Source organism: Arvicola amphibius, chromosome 2 (assembly GCF_903992535.2).
Source record: "Arvicola amphibius chromosome 2, mArvAmp1.2, whole genome shotgun sequence".
Lineage (NCBI taxonomy): Eukaryota > Metazoa > Chordata > Mammalia > Rodentia > Cricetidae > Arvicola > Arvicola amphibius.
In genome coordinates this window covers 11722328-11748622 of record NC_052048.2, presented here as the reverse complement: position 1 = coordinate 11748622, position 26295 = coordinate 11722328, and positions in this window count along the sequence as shown.

Sequence of the window (26295 nt, the reverse complement as noted above, 5' to 3'; positions counted from 1 at the left end):
AATTTGTTCATAAATAATTATTGATTAGACACTGAGAAAGACCATTCAAAACACTACTTTTTTCAAAGCTCTATGTAATAAAAGCCATAGGGGAATGTACTTGATAGATGGCTGAATGTCCTGCATAAATGGAATTATCTCATGTGCATGTGTGCTGAACCATGACTTAAAAGTTCATTGTTCCTTTTCAAGTATAGGACTCCAAAATCCTATGATGACCCATCTGGGCATTTATAGTTCCATATCACAACCTGTAGTGTCAGGGTATTAAAGGGTCAAATATGCCAGTTCCTCAAATGTAGTCCAAGCAAAATGATAAAACTTCTGAGAACACTACTTCCTTCATTAAATTGCTAACCATTTCATCATTTTAGTATGGGTATTAAGAGAAATAATATGTAAGTTCTTTGTAAACATTAAAGCTAGTACCTGGGTATATAGTATTGCTAGAGTTCGTGTACGTGTGTCCATGTGTGAGTGTGTGTATGTGTGTGAAGCCCTAAATTTAATATTCAGGAAGAGTCCAATAAACAGTACAGATTTAAAATGATGCTGTTTTGATAAGCAGTGATGTCAGTGGTATGAACCTGGGTACTTCTGACCTAATTTCCTCGGGACCAAGATACAAATTTGGCCTTTTCCAACTCTCTTGGAAGCCTGGAGAGCTTAATTCTGAAACTGTTGACTTTAAAGCCTAGTATTTTTTGATTCAGCACAGATGCAGGATATCTATGCTTTAAACCCTGCACTGTTATAAACTCTACAGACTGCCATAAATCAAAAAGAATGAAAACCGTATTATGAACCTACTGTGCTACAGAGGTGCCAGGGCAGATTTATTCATTTAAGCAACAGTCCAATCTGTCTGCATTTCATTGACCTCTTTCTAAATATAAAGTGCTACATAAATTCTTAATGATAACAATAGTGACCCGAGTTACTGTTGTCTAATGGCTTTCAGCTCTAAATGTTGATGGTGCAAGATCAGTTTATGAGACCAGTGAGTGCCTACACCATGGAAACCTTTGTCATAATCAGCAAGGATTAAGAGAAAGGCCAAAGTTTGACTAAAGAGGTTAAATTCCCTTCTTCCTTCTGTGACTATTGCCCCTAGCTCGATATTACCAGCATGTTTTTTAATGTAGTTTCTTTTCAGAAAACCATAGTTAAGCATGAAATAAAGCTGGACGGGTCAAATTTACATGGAGAGGAGAGAAGTACATGTAGGATAAAGTCTGCATTTGTCAGAAGAGATCACCTAGAGCAGAATGGAGGTGCTATTAGGTTTTGTTTTGTTTTGTTTTTTCTGGACAAGCCACCTAAACCTTGTGATCCTGTTGCTTCTTCCTTAAAATAAGAATAATAACAGGTACTCCACAAATCTGTAGAATCTCACAGGAAATGAATATGGAACAAGGTGATTTACTGTTCGCATTATATAAGTTATTCTGTTTGAAGATTTGTCTCTTGATTTCCCAAACCAATTTCCTAGCCATAGCCTAAAATGCAACCATTAAATTTGTCAGCAAATACTATCAATTTCAAGTAATATCATAGCTAAAATCCATCAGTTTTCGTCATCATATTTCTTTTCCTCAATTCTTTCTCATAAGTTACCTGTACTCTGTCTTAAAAATCTTTTGGAAAAACAATGTGGTAATGCTTCTTGCTTATGCAAACTCATTTTTATAATTTCTTATACTTAAAAGGAAATGGAAGCCCATATAAGCTTGGTGTGAAACTTGCCTCCTCCCACCCTCTTGTCCTGCAGACGTCAGGCTCAGTTTCGGACTTCACCTTCAAGGGTCTCTCTCATAACTGTGCATTCTTGATAAAAATAATGAATAACACTGGGAAATCCATTGTGCTTTCTCCTCAGTCTGGGACCTTGAAGTTTTCTCTTTCTGATGGACATTTACATAGTCATTAACAATTCCACTGGAAGAGACTTCAGGGTTTCCTAAACTCTAGCAATCTAAAGTCTGTCAAAGATACAAATGAAAGAATGATCAATCTGATATCATTTGAGTAATTGTATTTTATAGTTCAGTAAATCAGAATCAAAGGTGGATATATTTGTTTTCTTTTTTATTTTATGCCTCTTTTTCTTTTTGTCACTTGTATTGAATATGGTCCCAGTTTTTATAGAAGACCTTCATCCTTTCGACAAATTAAGAAAAATACAATTTGGAGTAATAGCTTTTTATTTCAGTTTGACAACTTTTTCAAGACAAATTATATGAAAATATGTTATATTCTGGGAAAGGAAATTTATATGTTTTAAGTTGTTTGACACTTACCTACTGATGTTGTTTTCTATTTTGAGACATAAATTGTGCTGTTTAAGTTCTCTTGTTTCTGTTAGGTAAGTGTCACGGCTTCCACTCGATGTGTCTCAATTCTTCCTGACTTCAGTCCCGAAGTCTTTATTCTTTGGCTCAGGTTTTAATCTCTTCCATCACACCTGACATGACCCCTTGCTTTCATTTTCCACTAGGCAGCCCTTGTGTTTTAATCTCCCTAAAGCCTCTCACACTGTGCATATGTACAGCAAGCTTGAGCTGGGTGAGGTTGCAGAGAGGATCTGGAATTACAGCCAGGACCAGATTGATACTTACTTTCGCAGTCTCTTCCCTGACCCCACTCTCGATGTAGTTTCTCGCCTGAAACACTCCATCACTGAAAGATGCACAAACAATAAATATCTCGTTCTCCTGTCATTTTACACACATTCTAGTTTCTCAAAGCAAGGTATTTTAAGTAAAGTGATTCAGGGGAGAAATGTAACCTGTACTAACTAATAAAAGGAAGAGATGTAATACCATTGCAAGTTCCCCACGAGTGACCGTACAGATCAAATTTCCCCTGGGCAGCCCAAATCACATCTGGTGGTAAGAGCAGTACAAACCTTGTCAATATTTGAGTCATGCCTCACTTCTCCCACAAGAAGGGCCAGTAACTCAAAAAGTGCATTGATAAAGATATAAAAGGGAACATGTTTTGGAAAAGAGGAGGTGTTCTCCTGTGTGACAGAAGTGAAATCTTACCCCACCAGCCTGGATTGCTTATTGGAGAACCAGTCTGCTTTTAAATAAGCATTTGGCCTGAATACTCAAAAGGAAATTAAGTCAATTTCTCCACAGACAGATTCTCATTTGGTGTCCTGTCAGAACCCAAACGGAGGTCATCTTGAAACACAAGAACACTAGATTATTGCAACAATGCTTTCAGATGAAATTAAGAACTTTACATTAGGAGTTACAAACTTGAACATCCATGTTGGTCAGGTGATAGCCTTCTCGTATAATGGGAGTGATTCTGTACTTCCAGATATGGCATGGGAGCCTCATCCTGTTCTGAGGGCAATGTGCCACACTGATGTTGCTTTTTTCCACTCTTGAAAGAACAGTGGAATGAAACCTTGGAGTCTCTGAATACTTTAGAGCACACATCTTCACCAACGGGGACCTCCCTGGAAATTTCTGTTAAGTCACATGATTTTTTTCTGAATTATACTGTTGTCTTTGCAAAAACAAACAAACAAAAAAAAAACCCAACAACAACAGACTTTTTCTTTTTTGTTTTTTTTTCCAGTTTATTTATTTTTTATTAAAAATTGCCATCTCCTCCCCTCCTCCTCCCCCTTCCCTCCCCTCCACCCACACCCCCACTCCCTCCCTCTTGAGGCCAAACAGCCATCAGGGTTCTCTACACTATGTTGAGTCCAAGGTCCTCCCAACTCCCCCCAGGTCCAGAGACTTTTTCTTTTTAGAATTTGTATTTTAGGTGCTTTATAGCTAACTACTACATATACTATACATACCAAAGAAACACACACATACATATATACAAACATACATATGCATACACACTACACATTCTGTAGATGAGTGGATATAATGATTTGATAGTGTAAATTCTGTAGGAATCTTTTTTACTTGACTAATTGGAAAATGGAAGGATTATTTCCATCTTCATCATCATCATAATTAGAATTTTTTTCTTGAGTTTAAAACTAACAGGTGGGAAGCCTGACCCTTTCTGAACAGAAACAGAGGAGGAGTGGGTTGGTTGGGGAGGAAAGAAGAAAAAGGGGAGGAGAAAAAAGAGGGGAAACTTCAGTTGGAATAAAATTAATGAATAAATTTAAGTTAAAAAAAACTAACAGGTGGAAGCCATGAGGATGAACCAGCAAAGAAGCCAAGAAGGTAATTCCAGCACTGTCTCTCCTGTCAATGCCCCTTTGACCACACAATCTTATTTCTGACTGATCCACTGTTGCATAAGATACTGAACACAGCTGTGGATCAATGAAACCATTTACAGATTCACCTCATGGGTAAGATAAATGATGGATTAATCTAAGTTCCCAGGGACTTTATATTTGGAGCATATCCTAGTAGTAGCACAAATCTATTGCTGGCATTTCCTAAAATTATTACCTTCCTTTCTCATTTTTTTCCTCAATGTATTTTTTTTATCGTTCATATTACTGTCCTGTCATCATTCCCAAGTTTGCCCCATTCTGGGGGAATATTGACCAGCCTTAGGTTTTTCCATGTCACAGAGATAAAAATAACAGACCACTGTCTTGTCGGTGACACATGGGAAAATAATCCCGCTGTTTGTGATTAATCGGCACTTTTAGAACTGTGGGCTGCACAATTCAACTCTAATACCAGATGTGAAGATGGAGGGAGAAATAAACAGGGGACAGAAGATTTTGTGACAAAAATAGTACCACATTTTCCATGGAGTCAAAATTTAGGTTGGTCATGTTGAAGGCACAGTTAAGATGATGCTGGGTGGCTTCCATGCTTTTAGTGTTCTCATTTCTGATGTCAACGGCAGAGCCTGGTTTCAGTGTCAGTGGTGTTAGACTGGGTTGTGTTTGACTGATATATATTATTTTTATTCAATTTCATGATATTAAAGTAACCATATGAGGAAGGTGAACCTTTAATAGATAAGGCAGGGTCATTAGAAAAGGAAGCCTTTGCTGGGCTGAGAAGATGGCTCGGCAGTTAAGAGCACGGCTTGCTTTTGAGGAACTGAGTTTAGTTCCCAGCACCCACAGCATTGCTCACCATCATCCCTCTCTCCTGCTTTGAGTGAACCAACATCCTCTTCTTGCCGCTGGGGGCACTGCACATATTTGTTACACATGCAAATCAAAAACACTCATATACATGATATAAAATAAGCCTTAGAAAAGAAAAGGTTTACACTGTTATATAAACAGAAAGTAAATGAATTTAAAATGGATTTATGATGTTGAGTTCAAGATGAAAAAAAAAGTATAAGAAAAACTAGACAATGCATTTTTATCACCAACTCTATGGAAGAAACAGAAAAAATGTGGGCTTAAAAGAAGGATAGAGAAAGTCTGTAAAACTTCTTCTGGGAATCACAGAGCTCTTTGCAAACATGAACTCACAGAAGTTGTGGGTATTGATGTTGAGCACAAACAAGACTGGCCCTGGCAATAGTCCAACATGAGTCCGGTAAGGAGCCTATGGAGACTGACTTCTTTTTGCTAAATTGTTGGCTTTGAACAGTTCTAAGGATAGGAATAGTGCTTATCTCCAAGATCCAAAGGACAGAGAACATAGAAGACCCCAGTTTATCTCAATAGGTCACAAAACAAAACAAAAATACAGGAAAGCAGGAAAGAGGCTTGTGAGGAAAGAAGCAGGATTGGTGGAGGGTTTACAGAGGTGCTGTGGGGGAGGGTTTCCAGAGGCCCTGTGGAGGAGGGGTTTACAGAGGTGCTGTGGGGGAGGGTTTCCAGAGGCCCTGTGGAGGAGGGGTTTACAGAGGTGCTGAGAGGGAGGGTTTGCAGAGGTGCTGTTGAGTTCAGAGAACATGCAATAGAGCTTAATCATACTATATTATATGCATATATAAAATTATCATACAAGAACAATTCTATTATTTTAAAGTCCACAAAATGAGCTTTGGACAAGTAAGATGGATCAGCAGATAAAGGCTATTGAAAAGCAAGCCTGGTGACTTGGGTCACATTCCTGGGACCCGTAAAAACGTGGAAGTGCAGAAGTGACTTCATAAACTTACCCTCTAAACTCCACAATGCAGGATGGCATAGGTGTCCTCTCATATCATCTCATATCATATCACACACACAATCTCAAGAAAGAAAAAAAAAAAAACATGAGTGACATGTATGTTCAATCTATATGCTTGATGTCAACATTTTTCTGTATTTTGTATACAAAGGAATATGTTAATTAAAAGGTCATTGTGTTTTTATGCAATTGGTTCTTTAACTTCAAATGCATTTATTAAATATATAACATTTATTTACTTATGTATTTGTGTTTGCATGTTTGTGTGTGTATGTGTTTATGTGTTGGCAGTGTAGGTGTGCATGTGCCACAGCACACTTGTAGAAGTCAGAAGACAACTTAATAGAATCAGTTCTCAGTTTTTACCATGTGGTGATAGACTCAAAATTATCTCTTTTATATATCTTTCTTTAAATATTTTAGTTAACCAAAATCCAACCATATCTTATATCATTTATTTATTCTTAAACTACATCGTGTAGAATGAAGCGGCGGGGCTGTGTCCCGCCACCCGGCTAGCTTTACCCAAAATAATTACATGGAAAACTGTATTCTTTTAAACACTGCCTGGCCCATTAGGTTCAACCTCTTATTGGCTAACTTCTCACATCTTGCTTTAACCCATATTTAGTAATTTATATAGTACCACAAGGGGTGGCTTACCAGGAGAGGTCTTAACCTGTGTCCATCTCAGAGAGGGGAAGCATGGCGACTGCATATGGCGAATGCCTGAAGCGTCTCCCCACTCCTGCTACCCAGCATTCTGTTCTGTCTACTCTGCCTACCTAATTTTCTGTTCTCTTAAAGGGCCAAGGCAGTTTTCTTTATTAATTAACCAATGAAAGTAACATAGACAGATAACTCTCCTCCATCAACATCGTATGTATTACTTTTGTGTGTTTCAGTTAATAAGAACTTATTCTTTAGAATGATAATGTCTGTACCATGGGGGATGATGTTTGGGCTCACATATCATCCAAAATGAATGGACAAATTTAGTCTCGGCATCTTGGGGGCAAGATGAGTTAGCAAAAGATTTGTTCGTTTAAAGGGTGACTATCCATCAAACTCTTCTGGCAACATATTTCATCTAATTCTTATATTTCAATAATAAACTTTTGTATCTGTGAATTTAGAATTTGTCTAACCTCTTCATACTTACTTAATTATCATAAATAAGCACAGTATTATTTTAGAGTAAAGCAACCCAGGCTTAATAATCTACCTTTTCTAAGTGAACAACACAAAACTTCCTTGTAGATCTGTTTAAGTTCCTTCTTTTTTTTTTTTTTTTTTTTTTGGTTTTTTTCGAGACAGGGTTTCACTGTAGTTTTAGAGCCTGTCCTGGAACTAGCTCTTGTAGACCAGGCTGGCCTCGAACTCGCAGAGATCCACCTGCCTCTGCCTCCCAAGTGCTGGGATTAAAGGTGTGCGCCACCACCGCCCGGCTTAAGTTCCTTCACTTGCCTTCCAAATTTTTCCATTTCTTCTTCATTGTTAGACTTGTCTTTCAGCTGTATTAATGGTACAACTCTAAATAAAAATATTCCATATTTGGGTACTTTTCTGCCAAAAGAGCTATGTAGCTTAAAATTACAATTTATTTCTATCTGGTTCAGGAAACATTGTTGGTGGTGGTGGTTTGGGGTTTTTGTTGTTGTTGTTTTTTAATTTGGAAAGGAAACCGAAAGAGTATTTGGAAATCAGTGAACATGCAAGAAGTGAAAAATATCTAGCACTTCCTAAGAGCAACAACTTAAACACAGTTCGTGTATTGATACTTCAAGTGACAATGTGTATAGATATAAATTTCACACAAGAATAGTGTTAGTTTATGATCTTTACCTTTGCATGTATGTGTCTGTATATGTGTGTGTATGTTTGTGTAAATGTGTGTGGATGTACTTGTGAATGAACATGTACTTGGATGCATGAATATGTATGCGGTGGGAGAAGAGTTCAATTCGATTTCAGTATCCTCTAGTCATGCGCCACTTTTTTTGTGGGTGGACAGCACCACTTAAAGGCTCATCATTCAGCTAGTCTAGGTGGTCAATAAGCTCTACAAATACCCCTTCTTCTACTTCTTCACACCTGACATAAGGGTCTATGACACGATGTGCCACTCCCGTTCATTTTTTTTTACATAAAAGTGCTGACGACTGACCCTTGACCTTGTGTTTATGCAGTAAGAACCTCAGTAACTAAGCCATATCCTCAGTTCCTTGCATCTTTAGCCTTACAAATATTAGTGACCCGTGAACAGGATAGGGAGGACAGAATAACAAGAGGAAAGTAGAACAGTAACCAATGAAAATTAGAAAAGCTATGTGTTATTAAAGAAGACTGATAGGGGGTTAGATCTCAAGAAAGTGAGTCAAATTGGAATGTATTCATGAAGCCTGAATCTGGATTGTAGGCCATAACTTGCAAAGACAGACATGAGAAATGGCAGCAGAATTGGTAAAACATTGCTTTCACTTTGCAACATCTCCTCCCCAAGCTATCAATGCATGGTAGCAAGGAAGATTCATTGATTAACACGAAATAGAATATGTACACTGCTTGACAAAGAATTCAAAGTAATTCTTTAATCTTAGTAAGCTACAAGTTAAAATATCAACAACCAACTGAAGTTAGAAAAAATAAGCATTAATAAAACAAGCAGATGAAAAAATGGGATTGAGAACTTTTTAATGAACCAAATAAAGATTTCTACATCTGAGGTTTACAGTGAGATAACTGAGCAACTGGCTAGAGATAGTCAGAGAATACTGGGTCAGTCAAAATGACAGAAATCAACACATTTGATGGCAAGTCCTGAAAAATATTCATCCAGAGAAGAAAAAATGAGCCAAGAGGCACCAAAAAGGTTCAGAAATTGCCTAACGTACACCAAGCTTTGAATGCATGCTTTATTATCACATAAAGTAACCAAAAAGAGGAATATATATATATATATATATATATGTGTGTGTGTGTGTGTGTGTGTGTGTGTGTGTGTGTGTGTGTTAAAAAAGGGTATGAAACTTAAGATGCATATTGACTAAACTAACATATACTTCATGGGGGCTTCAGAGAGAAAACAAAGAACTGATGAACTGCTTAAGTTCAGAGAGAATCAGAGCCACAAATCCCACATGACTCTAAAGAGGTATACATATAAACATATTTTAACCAAATGATTAAAAGTCAAAGACAAAGAATCTTGAATGCAACAGGAAAAATGATACATATATTATGGAATATCTATGGCTGTAATTGAACTTGGTACTAACAACCTGGAGGATAAAAGGAACTGGAAGGTCATAGTCAATGAGTTAAAATAATTACCCAAACCATAAATACTATAGAAGAAAAATAAATCTTTCTTTTAAAAATAGAGATATAATGACATTCACAAAAAAAAAATGGAAGCATTTTCTTACTACTATACCTACTTAACCAGAACTCCTCAAAGGAACTGTTTAAGTTAAAGTAATTAGATTCTAAATATTAATAAAAATATGCATAATGATATAAATTTCTTTGGTAAAGTTAAATGAGTGGATAGATATAGAATATTTCAATATTACAGAGCTGCATTCATCATCCTGACCATTCTGTAAAACTGAAAAGATACTGGCTCACTTTTATAGTACTAAAAGGTACTATACATGCTACCAGAGGAGAAAAAAAATCAGTCTTACTTGACTGTGAGCCTTTTAGGCTACAATGATGATAATCCTGGCAAGACATGTTTACTGATACAATAGTGTCACAAATTCCATGCTAGTAGCCAACTACTTTCTGATTGAATTTAAAGCCCACTGCACAAGACATAACCCATAACAGGGCCAAGAACCTGTGACTAGAATGGTCATATAGGCCCTAGGAGAAAATGTACTTCCCTGATTCTGCTAAGTGGTGATAGTTGTAAAACAGCTCTTAATTATTCACTGTTATACCTTTATGCTAATGTTTCTCTCAGTCCTCATCCAAAGTGCTTCTTCTAGTAGTTTGTGAAGATTAACTCAGAGATTCCTGACTGGTTCAGAGACTAGAGACTGCAGAATGCTCAGGTCTGAAGATGACATTTATATCATGCTCCTTCCTTCTAAGCCTCCAGGACCAGCATGAGAAAGGAGGCAGAAAGATTTTGAGAGCCAGAAACTGTGGGTGGCTTCAAAGAAACAGTGTTTCCTGGACAAACAGGGAGGCTACATATGAATTCACAGCAGTTGTGACAGTGTACTCAAGATCTGGGCAAGCTCAGACCAGACAAAATTCCACCATGGGAAGAGAAAGTGGGCATGAAGTCCTGCTTGGAACTGTTGAATTGAGTGACAAGCAATTAACAGCTTCTGGGAGAAAGTCAGTTTTCTTTAATGGTGCCACTCCTGCTAAGTCAACCGCATCCTAGATACAGCTCTATACCCGAGAATACTTGGGTAGCTTAAATTTTGCTCAATGTGTTAGGAAAAAGGAAGACTAGAATATAAAAAGTAGGATGGATCTGAGAGGAGTTGGCGAAATGGGAGCGGGATATGATCAAATACATAACAATTAATACAAATAAATTTATAAAACAAATGAATTAGGAACAAAAATAAATTTTTAATGGACTCAGAGCTTTATAAATAAGTAAATTATGACATTACAACAGCGAGTGTCAAGAAAGCAGAAGTATACAGACTTTTCTTACACTGATGTCAAATTGTTGTTAAGGCAAAATATTCTATTATCACTATGACAAATTTTCTGTAACCTCATGAAACTCTAAAAAAATGCTACAGTAGATAAAAGAGAAGTAAAATTTACTACTATCACAATAATAAATAAATCAAAAGAGCAAATAATATCAACAGAACCAATGAACACAGCAAAGAGACAATGTAAGTTTTTGCATAGCAACAACCCTACAAATGTAAATAGAATAATTAATGTCTCTAAAGTTCTAGAGCAGCAAATAAATAATAATATAATAATAAATATTGTGCTTGCTGCTACAGACACATTTGAGTTTTAAAGACATATGTGACTTAACAGACATTGTAGTATATTAGCCTAGCATATATTGAACACTTTCAGACACTTAGACTTTTTGGAGAAAACTGCTTAATGAAAGTCATGTTTATAATAAATAATGAATACTTATTGTAATTAGTGTTTGTAGCATGTGTCTTAGTTACTTTTCTATTACTGTGACAAAACACCATGATCAAAGGTATCTCATTTAAAAAATCATTTTATTTGGATACTCTTTCAGATGTTTAGAGTCCATGATGGTGGCTCAAGGGAATAGCTAGGAACACATATCATGATCTATGACCAGGAGGCAGAGATGAGAGAGAGAGAGAGAGAGAGAGAGAGAGAGAGAGAGAGGGGGGGGGGGTGGGACAGTATGAGTTCTTTAAAGCTTTCAGCACAAGTGGCAAGTCCATACCTCCTAACCCTTTAACCCTTCCCAATGAGTTCCACCCCCTGGGAACCAATTCTCATTCAAACTCCTGCAGTAAGAAAATGTTAATAGTAGCCATCAGTTATGTTAAACCAGTTATGTTCAAAATTCAAATGCCAACATCCTTTGTGTAGTTTTTATAGTAATGTGAAACAAAAACACAGAAGTTAAATATTTATTTTTTTAAAAGCACAATTTCAATATCAACATCAGGACTGGTACTTTTGTGGTTTTTGTTTGTTTATTTGTTTGTTTATTTGTTTGTTTTATCTTACTAAAGAGGAAAAAAAGAGAAGAAAATAAAAGAAAGTTCTATCCTGTGTGCCATCAGGAATCCAAAACAAACATTGTGAGACCCCACTTATCTCAGTAGGAAAGCATAGGATGCCTTTAAAATGGGATTACAGTAATGAATTCCAAGGAATAAAAGAAGGAAAAATACTGCTGGTCATGTCTAAAGGAAACAAAGTGTGTGGCAGAGGATGAAGAATTCCTAGAGATATACTGAGCATCATACTGAAAGCTTAGTTCCATTGACCATGTTCCATTTTATGATTAAATACTAAGAGCTTAGAGACTCAGTCTTATCATGCAGTAAATGATGAAGGAAAGTGAACTCTCAAAAGTGATCAATAGGCTCATGGCATTGACATGATGACCATGGCGAGTGTGTGTGTGTGTGTGTGTGTGTGTGTGTGTGTGTGTGTACTCATCCCTGCTTCCTATTCAACTGCATATGATAAATGTATAGAACTGATTGATTGATAATACCACTTAAACATAAGTGCACATTATTATATGTGCAACTTAGGATTCAATCCTCCCAAGATCCTTATGATTCTGTACTAAATGAATGACTCTGGCAATGCTGATGTATAATGTACAGGAATACAAGTCACCCTTTGGGCAGTCACGAGTACCATAGCCATCACAGATGTTCTTAGTATTTGTTTTATACAGACCAGACATCCTATGTAACATTTATAGTCTCTTTATCTGTTACTAATTTTGTATTTTACTTATGATGACATCTGTATATGGTGTATGATTAAGTGTGAGCTAATGCTCTGATTATCAAACGTTATAAGCAGCAACACATCAGATGGTGGGATTGTAACTTGCAGATTTTGTGAAGTTGAAAAAAAATGTATTTCTGAGGAGGAAATTCCAGCCTTCCTGGCCTTGATAGTTACTTTCAGCAGGAAGATAATATGCACATTCAGCACAGCTCTCTGTTGATGCTTGCAGTGACCAATTGTTTCTGGGTTACATGTGCTGGACGGACAGATAATAGGTGTGAGCTATGTGTATATGAGGCAAATAAGATAATACACAATATATCCTGGTTTTGATGTTCTGAGTTCTGCAATGCCATAAAACTGCATTTCTTCATTAACTACCATCTCATTTATCTGTGAAGCAGCATCTCCCCTAGCTGGAGTATGCTGAGGTGCTACTCTCAGCCATTTCCAACCACATATATACTTGGACCTATTTGTTTTTTAAATACAATCACTTCTTTTACTAATTGCAAAATAAAGTGTACTGGCCCACAGTGGTGGCATGGTTTACAATGTGTGATCTGTGATCTCTGCTTTCATGAATTTCATACCTAAACAAAAATGATAGACACGGTAAGAAAATGGTAGAACTAGTATTATCTCAAGTGATGGGATATTCTAGAATATTGCAGTGACTGAGCATTAGAGATGACATGCCATTGAGAGGTAATAACATTTAGAAAAGTAAAGTATGTTAAACTGCATGATGCTGTCATGGAATTGATGGTCATTCAGGGAAGGGACAGGAGTCCTTCCCTTGACATGTGGCACATTATGTCCTCCCTTTCAGCTCAAAGCACCTGCTTAGTGAATGATTGCACTCTATTATCCCCAATTTCAAAATCCTCCGTAGTTTCCTCTGTGTTGCTTTGGGATCTGAAGACTCTCAAGACCATAGGTAACATTGCTTTTTTTTCCCTTAGTAGTGAAGATCAGAAGGTATGGTTAGCATTGTCATTCATGATTTAAATGTGAAGCATTTTCCAACATCGTTAGTTGAAATGTGATTTAAGAGTTCATGACTTTTAGTAATTGGACAAAAAAAAAAAATAGACCTGCCAATTCATCAAAGACCACTCTCATATATGTTGTGTTGGTATTTCAGGTTTTAAATATGCATCTTGTTTTACTATAAGGAAGGTTTCAGACAGGATATATTTACTCTTATTTATGTGACTGAGGACAGGTATGACCTGACTTCAGCTGGTAAAAGATCAGGCGGGATGAGTGCCCCTACAAACTTTCCTCTTTGATTCTTCTGGAATTCCAAGAGGAAGCTGGTTCTTTTCATTTTATTTGCTGTCTTATCTTTGTACATTTGATTCTGGGTATCGAACTCAACGCCATACACTTGCTACATAGACACTTGATCAACGAGCTGCACTAACACCATTGAAGTTGACGCTTTAGAGCATTCATTTATGTGTGCATTTTTCACTAGCTATGTACGCACACAATTTCCTCCGGATAAAATGTGACTAGCAAAGCACTTAAAATTTAAAGGAAACTGAAAAGGAGAACAGCTGTAGGTAAGGGTGAAAGAAAACACAAGAATTCAAGCTACGAGGAAGCTGACGGCTCACCTGCACTCATTACACAAGGCAAAGATTCCTTAGAGTTTGTGGTTACTATTATTTACTTTCAGAGCAGACTGATAGTGAGCTGGTACTTCCTTTTGTTTCATTTCTTTGTTTCCATTTTATCATCATCATCATGAAGATTAAACAAGAACTTACTGAATTGTAACATCAAATACTTATTAGCAAATTGCTAGGTGATCATATATATTTAATATGTTTATGTATTTATACACAGATGACCTAAATCTGCAACCAGAGCCACTGGTAACTTCCTATAACTCTTGCACCATTAATTTCTTCCGAGTGACATTCTGATGTGAGCTGAACAGATGGAATTGCAGGATTGTTCTAGCAAATTTATCATAAAAAATGCATCCGACACCTGTGTAATTTGCCTAATCATTTTCCTAATAAGCTCCCACCATTAATTATGCACGATTTCCACAATGCAATCAAGATAAAAGTAAATCTGATGACTTAATACCCTTCAAAATAATTGGTTCACCCAACACAAGGCCGCCTCTGCTTTCCGTAGCCATTTTAGTTAATTAGGAAAAGGGTGCACCCTGTTGGAGTCAGCAGAAAGGAGCCTGAGCGCTTGGTGGGTGGTAGACCTGCTGGGTTTTTGGGCAGGAGTCAAGGATATTAAACGTGGAAGAATAGAAGAGAATGTTGCCCCGTCCTCTGATTCTCTTCCCTTCAATCCCCCTTCCAAGTTCGCTGCCTCCCCCACCCCACCCAGCAGCAAACAGATGCGATTAGTGTTCCTCAGCCATCAGAAAACTGACTGCGGGACTCTGCGGGTCTAATGAGAATCAACTTTTGCGAGGCTGCTGTCTTGCAGTGCGGTCCACCTGTCACATCATTAGGTGCGGCGTGTGCCTTGAATTCACTTTGCTAAATGAGATTTAGAGGCCCCACTGAAACCCATCCCGAAGCATTGCTGCTTCAATTAGCCAAAGATTAATTGTCTGCGAAAGGGAATGAAAGTTTTACTTCAACTGACCTGGAAAAAAAAAGTGGGCAGTGAGGAAAAAGGTACGGCTCCAGTATTCCACACAGGCCTAAGGCTCCGTGGAAAAACGTGATAATTTAAAGGTGTTTCAAATTTCCTTCGCCTCGCCTGGATGAATGAAACTAACTAGCACTAAAAGCTGTCAAATTAAAGGTTGACTTCCAGATATTAGCACCTTAAATGTCACCGAATAGTCTCCTTCTTCTTCTTTTCTTTTTTTCCTTCTTCTATTTTTTTCCTCTTCTTGGCAAACATTCCTGTCAGCACACCTGCACAACCACACAAACATTTTCTTACTGCTGTTCCTGCTAACTGCTTGTTCGTGCCCAGCCGGGAGTTCCTCGCTATAAATCCTTGATGTAACCATGGCTACAATGCAACTGGCAATTACAAAATTTCTTCCATGTTAATGCTCCACTAATTATGTTTGAATGTGTTTTAATGGAGGAAAAGAGTTAGAGGTGAGAGCCGCTCCAGAAATGAGGACGGTGTGTGGGCTCGCTGCTTCCACCTGCCACGGTTTCTGGGCTCCGAAGACACTCAGAGGCCTCAAGTGGAGTTGGTGTGCTGATAGCTGCGATTTCTTCATTTCAGGATCTTTATGCAAATTTGAGAGCACAAATGCTCTAACATTACGGGAAATGGACTTAGGGAAATAATTGTTAGTATTTATCATTGTGGGATACTCAAATACTTGTTCAGATTTGGGTGGAAAAGAAGTAAGCCTTACTAGCAAAATTATTATTGTTTTACTTAATTGACTAAAGAAAACATCTTGCACTCCCACTACTTAACACAATGACTTGCACAGGGAACCTCATTTGGGTGCTCCAGACACAGTACAGATAGAGCCCAGGAGGAAAGAGTGGGCATTTTCCACAGCAGGCAGGACCTTGGCTATCAGGGACTCCTCTCCAGCTAGCTTTCTGCACAGTGCAAGGAACAACATCTTTTTGGTAGCTTTCATGTATGGACAGCAGCACCTATTTCATTTAGTATTTTTTTTTTAAAATTTTGATTAAGGGAGCCATTATGGGGCTAGCAAGAAACCTGGCACTAGAGAAATTCCCAGGAATCCACAAGGATGATCCTAGCTAAGAGCCTAAGCAACAGAGGAGAGGGTGCCCTGTAGTCAGACTATCTTAACTGTCACCATATTATTTTTATTATATTCTCTCTGTGTCTCTGTCTCTCTCTCTCTCTGTGTGTGTGTGTGTGTGCGTGTGTGTAGCTCAGATGACAACTTGAGGAATCTTTTAGCTTGGGTGTTCCAGCGATTGAAGTGATGTGCCAATCATAGAAGCAATTCCCTTATTTTTTGAGACATCTCACTGGCCTAGCACCAGAGAATAAACCATAACTTCAGAAAATAAAAACCAGCCCCCAAAAATCTTTATGAAAATTGCCTGAGTTTTAAAAATATTGGAAATGCAATCAGAAATTGCAATAAGCACATGGTAGAACTGAGAGGCTTCTGTCTCCAGGATAAGGTCTCTGTTACCAACAAAAATCAAAAAATAAATAATTACCTAATCTAAGCACTATGTTAAAAAATAAACTCTTTTAGAAAGGGTAGAGTTGGCCGGGCGGTGGTGGCGCACGCCTTTAATCCCAGCACTCGGGAGGCAGAGGCAGGCGGATCTCTGTGAGTTCGAGACCAGCCTGGTCTACAAGAGCTAGTTCCAGGACAGGCTCCAAAGCCACAGAGAAACCCTGTCTCGAAAAACCAAAAAAAAAAAAAAAAAAAAAAGAAAGGGTAGAGTTTATTTCATACATGCATTTGAATCCGCTGTCATTTACAATGGCTCTTACTGTAAAACACATATTTTTGTAATACTTGTTAATAGCCAGAGCCAATGCTATGAAAAGTAAAGACTAAAATATCACCTAAAATATTTTATTTGTTCTAAAATTTTGTGGATTCTTTTCTATAGATGCATTATATATATATATATATATATATATATATATATATAACACATATAAAATGCATTTATATCAAACATATGTTCATTTCTTTACTTGCTGGGGAAAGGTCTCATTGTGTTGCCCAGACTAGCATCAAACTCTTCAGCAGTTCCAGCAACAAAGAATCTAGCTAATATGGATGAGAAAATCTTCAACAATATGGTGGCAAATTATATCGGCAAGCATCTCAAAGATGATTTTTATTTCAGAAATTCAAAGGTGGCTTTATATACCCAAAGAGTAACCATAATATATCACAGAGGAAATTTAGCACTCAACCACGATGATATAGCAATAGATGCAGAAAAAATACTTGTTTTTAAGATGCAAACTCTTTTATTTTAGGGAGTTTCAATCAGTTCGACTGCAGGAATGGACCAGCAAAATCAATGATGTGTATGAAAGCCTGAAAGATCACTTTATTACTGATGTGAAATGTTTAAGTATCGCCTTGACAGTCTGGAAAAGACAAGGACATTCCTCTGAACTGTAGGAAAGGCAAGAGAAAGATGAAATAAGAAAGCTGAGCCATCTGTCCTGGAGAGCGACACAATTTTACCCAGAGAAACATCTGAAGAGCTCACGGCAAAGATACTACAACTACTAAAAGGTATAATTTCACTATTTAAGATAATTCTATAATAATTAGTGTTTTCTCTTACACACTATGAAGAGTATAGGGAGGGAGATATAAATGAAAATGGCATTTTCAATAACTTCAAAATGTGTAAAATAAGTTTAAGAAGATGAACTATCTATGATTAAAAGTATAGACACAGTTGAAATGCAGAAGTAGAGGAAGCAAGATGAGGATACCTTACAGAGAAAAAGTTCCAAGATATGTGGCTAAACATAGAAAAGAAATATGAGTTAATTTAAGTTGTAAGAGCTAGTTAATAGTAAGCCTGAGCTAATAGACCAAACAGTTTATAACTAATAGAAGCCTCTATGTGTTTCTTTGAGACTGAATGGCTGTGGGACATTTTGTCCTAGTGGGACAAAAGCTTCAATCTAAAAATGGTGCCTAAATGTTTGGCAAAAATTTCTACATAAAGCCTGAGAAAACTTTTTAAAAAGTAGATTCTAGAAAGTCAAGAACAAAGTCAAATTCAGTTCCTTGATCACTGTCTTTACTTTACTAGGCTCTGTTTGCTAGTGACAAGCAGAGATGTAGCTCCTTTAAGAAAGGCTTCCTGACTGAACATTAGCAGCAAAAACCCTGTTGCTTCTTCAAGAGACCCTGCACCAAACACTTAAATAGTATTTATGTGCAGCTGGTGGCAGGCTTCTTGGTGGTGGCATAGACTTTAAAACTCTACAAAGTTGTGGCAATAAACATGGCTTCTGCCAGTACCTCTGGCATGAAGCTAGACTCTCAGAAAGCTACAAAATTGGGTGGAACTAAAAGCCAAAGCAGCATCCTTAATCTTAGCCATATTACTTAGCAGATTAAAGACTTGTGTGCTCAGAAAAAGATGGAGATATACAGTAAAGACAGATTCAGATGAGAAAAAAGCCCTCTATAAACAGATTACAGTGTGTTTAAAAATATACATACACTTGGGAGAGAAAAAAAAAGCATGGAGAAACTCCTTTAAAAAAGACAGAGTATCTGGGTATGGTGGTGCAAGCCTTTAATCTCAACAACTGGGAAGCAGAGATTAGTTAGTTAGTTAGTTAGTTAGTTAGTTTGAAGTCAGTCTGGTCTATAGATTAAGATAAAGGACAGCCAAAGATACACAGAGAACCTCTTTCTCAAAAAACAATAAAAATAAAAATAAAAATAAAAATAAAAGAAATAGAGTTAAAATGTCTCATAAAGATGGAAAATACAGAGACTCTGGATACTATATGTTATTGTGTTGTCTTTAAATTGTTTGCCTGGTGAGGAGGGAGCAAAAGCTGCTGCTACAAATAATTGATTATTTAAGTTGTAAGAGCTAGTTAATAATAAGCCTGAGCTAATAGGCCAAACAGTGAATAATTCTTAGGGAATTTAATAATTAAATTAATTTCAAGACTTTAAATAACCAAAGCAAATCCAAAAGAACAAAGCTGGATACACACCAATTCCTGATGTCAAAACATAATTCAATGATAAAGTAACCATAAGGTCACTAGATACATAAACATACACTAGTCTATGGAACTCAATAGAAATCATAGAAATACCTCTGATTATTGGTTGCTACCCAAATACATTATGGAGAAAGGACAGTCATCAATACATGGTGATAGGAAAACAGATTCACCAAGTACAGAGGAATAATGCCTGACCTATATTGCTCAAAGGCATAAACATTAAGTCAAGAGTCTTCAGAGACTTACATGTAAGGTCATACACTATAGAAATGTGAGGGGAAAAGACAGGGAATATTCTAGACATGGGCTGTATGAGTTTATTTTTCCTTAAAAAAAGATTTTTAGGACTTAAATAATGTGAAGAGCATATATCAATAAAGGAATAGTCAGTATATGATTATTTTATTAAAATATATCAGTATAGGAACTGATACAAAGGCTAAACCTCCACTTATAAGTGATGTGAGAGACAAAATTAAAGAAAATTAAGTTAAGTACTAAGCAATTATAATCTTTATATTTGAGATAAATGGGTACAAATCCCATTGAGTAGAAGTCTTGCTATGAATTGAAAACTGTGGGTAAAGGCTATAAACAGGTAACTGACATAAAACAAAACTGTAAAATGAAATCAAAGATGGTAAGTTCCATGTTTCATCCTAAAAAGATAAAACGGTGAGTAGTCAGGTGTTGTTTTAACTTTACAAACTAGAATGTGAAGAAATGAAAATGTAACATGGTTAGTGAGAACATCTAACCTAGGTGTAGAATCATGGTTCTGGGGAACACAATTATATATTTGAAAAGTAGATGCCAACAGAGATCAAAGATTTAAAGATGTTCTTATCTATTTGCCAAACTCAACTGTCTTGCTTCAGTAACTCACCTTGATCCACTAAAGAGGACCTGGCTGCAAATGAAACAGTAGTAAATGCTCTAAGTGTCAGGAAAAGAAAAGAGAATCATTAAATACTAGTCATCAATTTTAAGGGGAAAATTCAATAATGTGTACAACAATAAAGGAATGTTTATGCTCAGTATTACAAAAGTAGTATAGGAATCACATGACATCAAAAAATCAGTTGCGCCGGGTGGTGGTGGTGCACACCTTTAATCCCAGCACTAGGGAGGTAGAGGCAGGCGGATCTCTGAGTTCGAGGCCATCCTGGTCTACAAGAGCTAGTTCCAGGACAGGCGCTAGAAACTACAGGAAAAAACCAAAAAAAAAAAAAAAATCAGTTGCATGGAGCACCTAATTTGAATAATATAAAAGCATTTTAACTATATAGCATAGAGTTCAAGGCTAATTGTCTGCAATACAGGCTATAAAACTGCTTTCATCCCTTTAATTATATCATTTTCTAGTTTTCTTGTTCTGTTGGAATATAAGTTACTTGATTAAAATGATAGTGATGACCTGTACTCTACATTGTATGGAGTACGAAGTTGGTTAACTACAAAGTGGGCTTTGCATGAGCCCCGAAAGAAGATAGCACTAAATATTGCTATTGTTGTCCCCAGATGTTGATATGGTGCTATGATTATTCTCCTCACTTCCAAGCTCATTACAATTTAATAAAATTTTGATAGGCTTACATTTTTGAAGTCTATGTGAAGAAAATATGTGTCTGTTTTTCAAAAGTCAAGGTGGCCATTGACTACAGAAGTTACATGCACAGATTAAAAAAAATCTATTTACCTGTTTTGCTAGTAACTGTAATTTTATTATATATGAACACCTTGTCCTTTTATTTATTTGCTCTGCAAATAATTATCTAAGTATTAAGAATTAAGTATGGGGACATATTAAAAACACTTGCTCATTTTATTATTCTATTTATAAACTTTATTGATAGAAAATTAGAAAAAATAATGCACACTTTAAACCAATAGGTGTCAAAGAGTAAACAGGAGTTATAAATGAGAAATAAGTCATATTCCACATAGCCGGGTGGTGGTAGTGCATGCCTTTAACCCCAGCACCCGGGAAACAGAGGCAGGTGGATCTCTGTGAGTTTGAGGCCAACCTTTTCTACAGGAGCTAGTTCCAGGACAGGCTCCAAAGCTGCAGAGAAATTCTTTCTTAAAAAATATATTCCATGATCTCTCTCCATCCGCTCCTCATCAGAACTTTGGGAGCTCAGTCCGGTGCTCCAATGTGGGATGCGTTCACCCACTGAGACGGCAGGACAGAACTAATGGGAGACCACCAAGTCCACTTGGAACGGGACTGATGGAACATGCGACCAAATCGGACTCTCTGAGGGTGGCTGATGGTGGAGGCTGACCGAGGAGCCAAGGACAATGGCGATGGGCTTGGTCTCTACGACATGGATGGGCTCTGTGTGAGCCTTGTCAGTTTGGTTGCTCACCTTCCTGGACCTGGGGGGAGTTGGGAGGACCTTGGACTCAACATAGTGTAGAGAACCCTGATGGCTGTTTGGCCTCAAGAGGGAGGGAGTGGGGGTGTGGGTGGAGGGGAGGGGAGGGAAGGGGGAGGAGGAGGGGAGGAGATGGCAATTTTTAATAAAAAATAAATAAACTGGAAAAAAATATATATATATATTCCATGGAAAAATCACGCAAAATATACTTAAAGAGATGTCTTTAAAAGCAGAACTCTGATTAGACAGTATATTGAGACAATATATCAAGAATCTAAGTAATATGGTTTTGTCTAAAATTACATTAGAATCAACGAAGGAAAATGTATCCATGTGTATAATAATGTAATCAAAATATATTGTGATTAAGACTTAATTTCTGAATATATAGTTACAATATATTAATTTCTTTTAATGCATTTTTAACTTATTCTTTTCTCATATATTATATCCCAACTACAGTTTCCCCTTTCTTTTTTTGTCCCAGTCCTCCCTTCCACCTCCCCTTTCTCCATATCCACTACTCCTCTGCTTCCCTTTAGAAAAGAGCTGGCCTCCCTGGAATATCAACAAAACATAGTGAGCAAGCTATAAGACTAGGCACAAACCCTCATATCAAGGCTGGATTACATAAGTTAGTAGGAGAAAAAGGGTCCCAAACACAGGCAAAAGAGTTAGGGACACTCCCGTTCCCACTGTTAGGAGCACCACAAGCACACCAAGCTAAATAACCATAAGGTATATGCAGAGGACCTAGCTCAGACCCATGCAAGCTCCGTGATTATCATTTCAGTCTCTGTGAGCTGCTATGAGCCCTGCTTAGTTGATACTGTGGGCCTGATTCTCCTGGTGTCCTCAATCTTTCTGAATTCTACAGTCTCCCTCCTCAACTTCAATCTCCTCATAAGATTTGGCTGTGGATCTCTGCATCTGCTCCCATCAGTTGCTGGATGATGTCTCTCTGATAATAATTGAGCTAGGCTCTGATATATGTATGGTTTTGTTTCTTTTCTGAAGAGTTGAGTGAGATGGAAGAGCGCCACTCTGTAATGATTACTTCCATGCAATAACCCATGGCTAGCTCTCTCACACAAATGTACCTTCAAAGGACCTAAGATGTGAGGTTGTAATACCCATGATGTCCTTCATTCATTCCCAGCCATCATACAGGGTGGAGAGTCACCAACCACTCAGTAGAAACAGAAGGAAGCAAGAATAAGACTTTGTATTGATCCTTAATAACAGAACAAATAATAAAATCCAACACTAGGCAGACAAATAGTCATGAATCTTGACCTCAGAACAAAAGCCACAGCTTGACGCCCTGAACATATAACACTGACAAACACTTCCAGATATTGCCAAAAAAAACTTGAGTTCTAGCTTATATGATTGACAACTAATAGCAGTGACCTTAGCATATGGGTAAATGACACAGGTAGACTGTGCCCATAGACTTTATGTTTCAAGTGTCTCACACTGCTACTACAGTTTTGGCACTCGTGGGATTTCAGTCAGAGTTTGTGTAGCTCCAAGATTCAATACATTCCAGATCAAGCTATGTTAACTGTGACTATCAAGGGGTTGGGGAATCCCAAAGTGCTGTTGCATCAGCAGTGGTCGATATAAGTGTTTCTCAGAAAATTTTCTCATAGATTCAGTATTAGATAGTGAAGCAAGGCATCAAACACTGGGAGAGGTTAGTTTTTAAGTTAGATAATACTGATATATAGCCACTAAGACAAACAACTGTGAGAAAACATGATACTAACAAATGGATTTAAACATTGACAATAAATGATCATGAAAAGACGGAGGGAAACAAATTGTGTGACAAAAGATTAAAAATAGATGTTTTGGATGAAGCTTAATAAATGTTGAGAACATATAGACTAGAGACACATGATACAACATACACAAAAGAATAGCTAGAGAAATAATCTCAGAGAAATTACTCAGGTTCAAACAAAACACAATTTCATAAATAGCTGGGGCTGAACATTTCAATTACTAAATGAAAACTGCAAGAAAAACAACTCATAGCAGAATTAATCTTGCAAAATGATATATCTATGAACTAGAATATTACATGAAAATATACAATCACAAAGGAAAACGAATCAAAAAGTATGAAGGAAGCTTACGAGATTGATAGGATGGCATTAACTGAACAAATATGAGTCACTGTCAGGTAAGAAGTGTACTAATAACATATTCATTATATGCTAGAACAATGAAGGTGCAGAAAACCCACTTAAAGAAATAATAGCAGAAAACATTCTAAGCTGAGATTAAGGCATAAATATCCAGGAACAGGAAAGTTAATGCTTCAGATTTGATTCAGATAAGACCAAATAAAACATTATGTTCAAAATGCCAAATATCCAAGAAACAGAGAAGATGGTGAAAGGATCAAGAGGAAGCACACAAATAGCATATAACAGTGTTCTGAAAAGCTGAACAGCATTCCCTGTCACTTCAGGGACGTAAATTTAAAAATTTGAAAAACAATTATCAACAAAGAATAGCATTCTTAGAAAAATCATTCCCAAAGCAAAGAAAGAAACAAAATAAAATCTTTGGAAAGTTTAAGGCTCACTGGTAAAGGTAAATCCATTGTTGAATTAAAATACTTTCTATCATATAATGTGACATATGAATCACATATTTTTCATGAGAAGGTTAGCCTGTAAAACAAATTGCTGTTTGCAACTTCAATAGTTTGATACAAAAAAATGCATTTGAATGAGATATACATTGTTAATTTGGAAATGCAAGGGATCAAACTTTTCATGGGAGAAAGTTAATTATCCAGAAATAATATATTAAAGGAAGAAAGAATCTACAAGGCAAATATTAAGTGACTGAAAAGAGAAAATTTTAAGGCCTTCCCAAAATTTACTTTGTTTGTTGTAGTAGAAGGCTGCTTGTTCATTCCCAGCTGCCCAGACCCAAAATAATCACTCAAAAACTATATTATTTAAATCACTCCTTGGCCAATCACTTAAGCATATTGTGAGCGAGCTCTTATATATTTGGTTAGCCCATTTCTATTAGTTAATATTTTACCATGAGGCTTGTGGCCTACTGGCAATGTATCGGCTACCAGCTCATATCTTTCACTTCTGGCAGCTAAATGGCATCTCCTACCTCTACCTTCTTTCTCTCAGCATTCAGTTTAGTTGTTCCCGCCTATCTCTACTCTGCTCTGTGCAGGCACAAGACAGTTTCTTTATTAACCAATGATATTCACAGCATACAGAGGGGAATCCCACATCAGGATGTCAATGAGACAAATTCTCTTACATGATTGGATAGTTGCATGGATCAAAACAAGCCTAAATGCACTTTTCAGGCATGATGCCCATTTGATATGAAGGAGGATGTCAACTGGATGAACAATCATGATGATACTGCATGTAGATGGGAAACAAAGGAGCAGAAACAACTTCAGATAGATAAAGCTGAGTTTGACTCAAAATTTTAAAATCAGACAAATACAATCATTATGTAAAAAAGGCATTAATTCAATAAGAAGATATGCTCATGTTTTCAACATTAAGAAAGCAAAATATGAGCCGGGCGGTGGTGGCGCACGCCTTTAATCCCAGCACTCGGGAGGCAGAGGCAGGTGGATCTCTGAGTTCGAGGCCAGCCTGGTCTACAAGAGCTAGTTCCAGGACAGGCTCTAGAAACTACAGGGAAACCCTGTCTTGAAAAAAAATAAACAAAAAAAGAAAGCAAAATATGTTAGTAACTCTAATGAATCAGATATTGCTGTAATATAATATTTGGTGATTTCCTGTTTTCTCAATACAAAGACCATCTAGATAGCAAATCAATAAGGACATATCCAAATGAAATTGGACCTACATCAAACTTTAGAGAATATCTCATTCAATAGAGTATAGATTCTTTTGTACTCAACATAGAATATTCTTCAGAAAAAAAGGTACAGTTTAGATCATTATATAAAGTTAAGTGAATTGTAAAAGTCAAAATTTGTCAATTTTTTCCCTTCTAATGAGGAATCAAGAAAAAGAAGTGGCTAACACAGGGCACAGGATCTTATATAGGTTCAGGTGGGTAGCTGCCTGACATCGGTGCTGGGAACTGCACTGTGTTCCTCTGGAAAAGCAGCTAGTGAATCAATATACAAGTTAAATCAGATTAATAGTGAGAAATTGTAATACCTTAGAAATAGTAGCAGAGGAGATAGAAGTTGAACAACAATCCAGTAAACCATTTTTTCTAAAAGCTAGACAGACACAAACTAAGATAAAAAGAAAATAGGAACACAAAGAGAAAGGAAACTTTAACTGATTAATGATGATACGCAAACTGAATTGGAGGGACTGGGGTGAGAAAAAGAATTCTCACATCCACCACACCCCGTCATTGCTGATGAATCTTACCAAAAATCTATAATATCTGAAGACAACTTTTGTCAAGGTATATCTAAGAAGTTGAAGAGGAAGAACAATATGCAAGTTCGTTCTATGATCCCAACATTTCCCCCATTCTAAAACAAAACAAGACACAACACAAAAAGACAACCGTATGCTAATATCTACAGCTACAAATTTCTGAAAATCTATACTAACAAACTGTCGACAATGGCACATTATGATTATTCACTATGATCCAATGATTTACCTCAGGCATGCAAGTATGGTTTA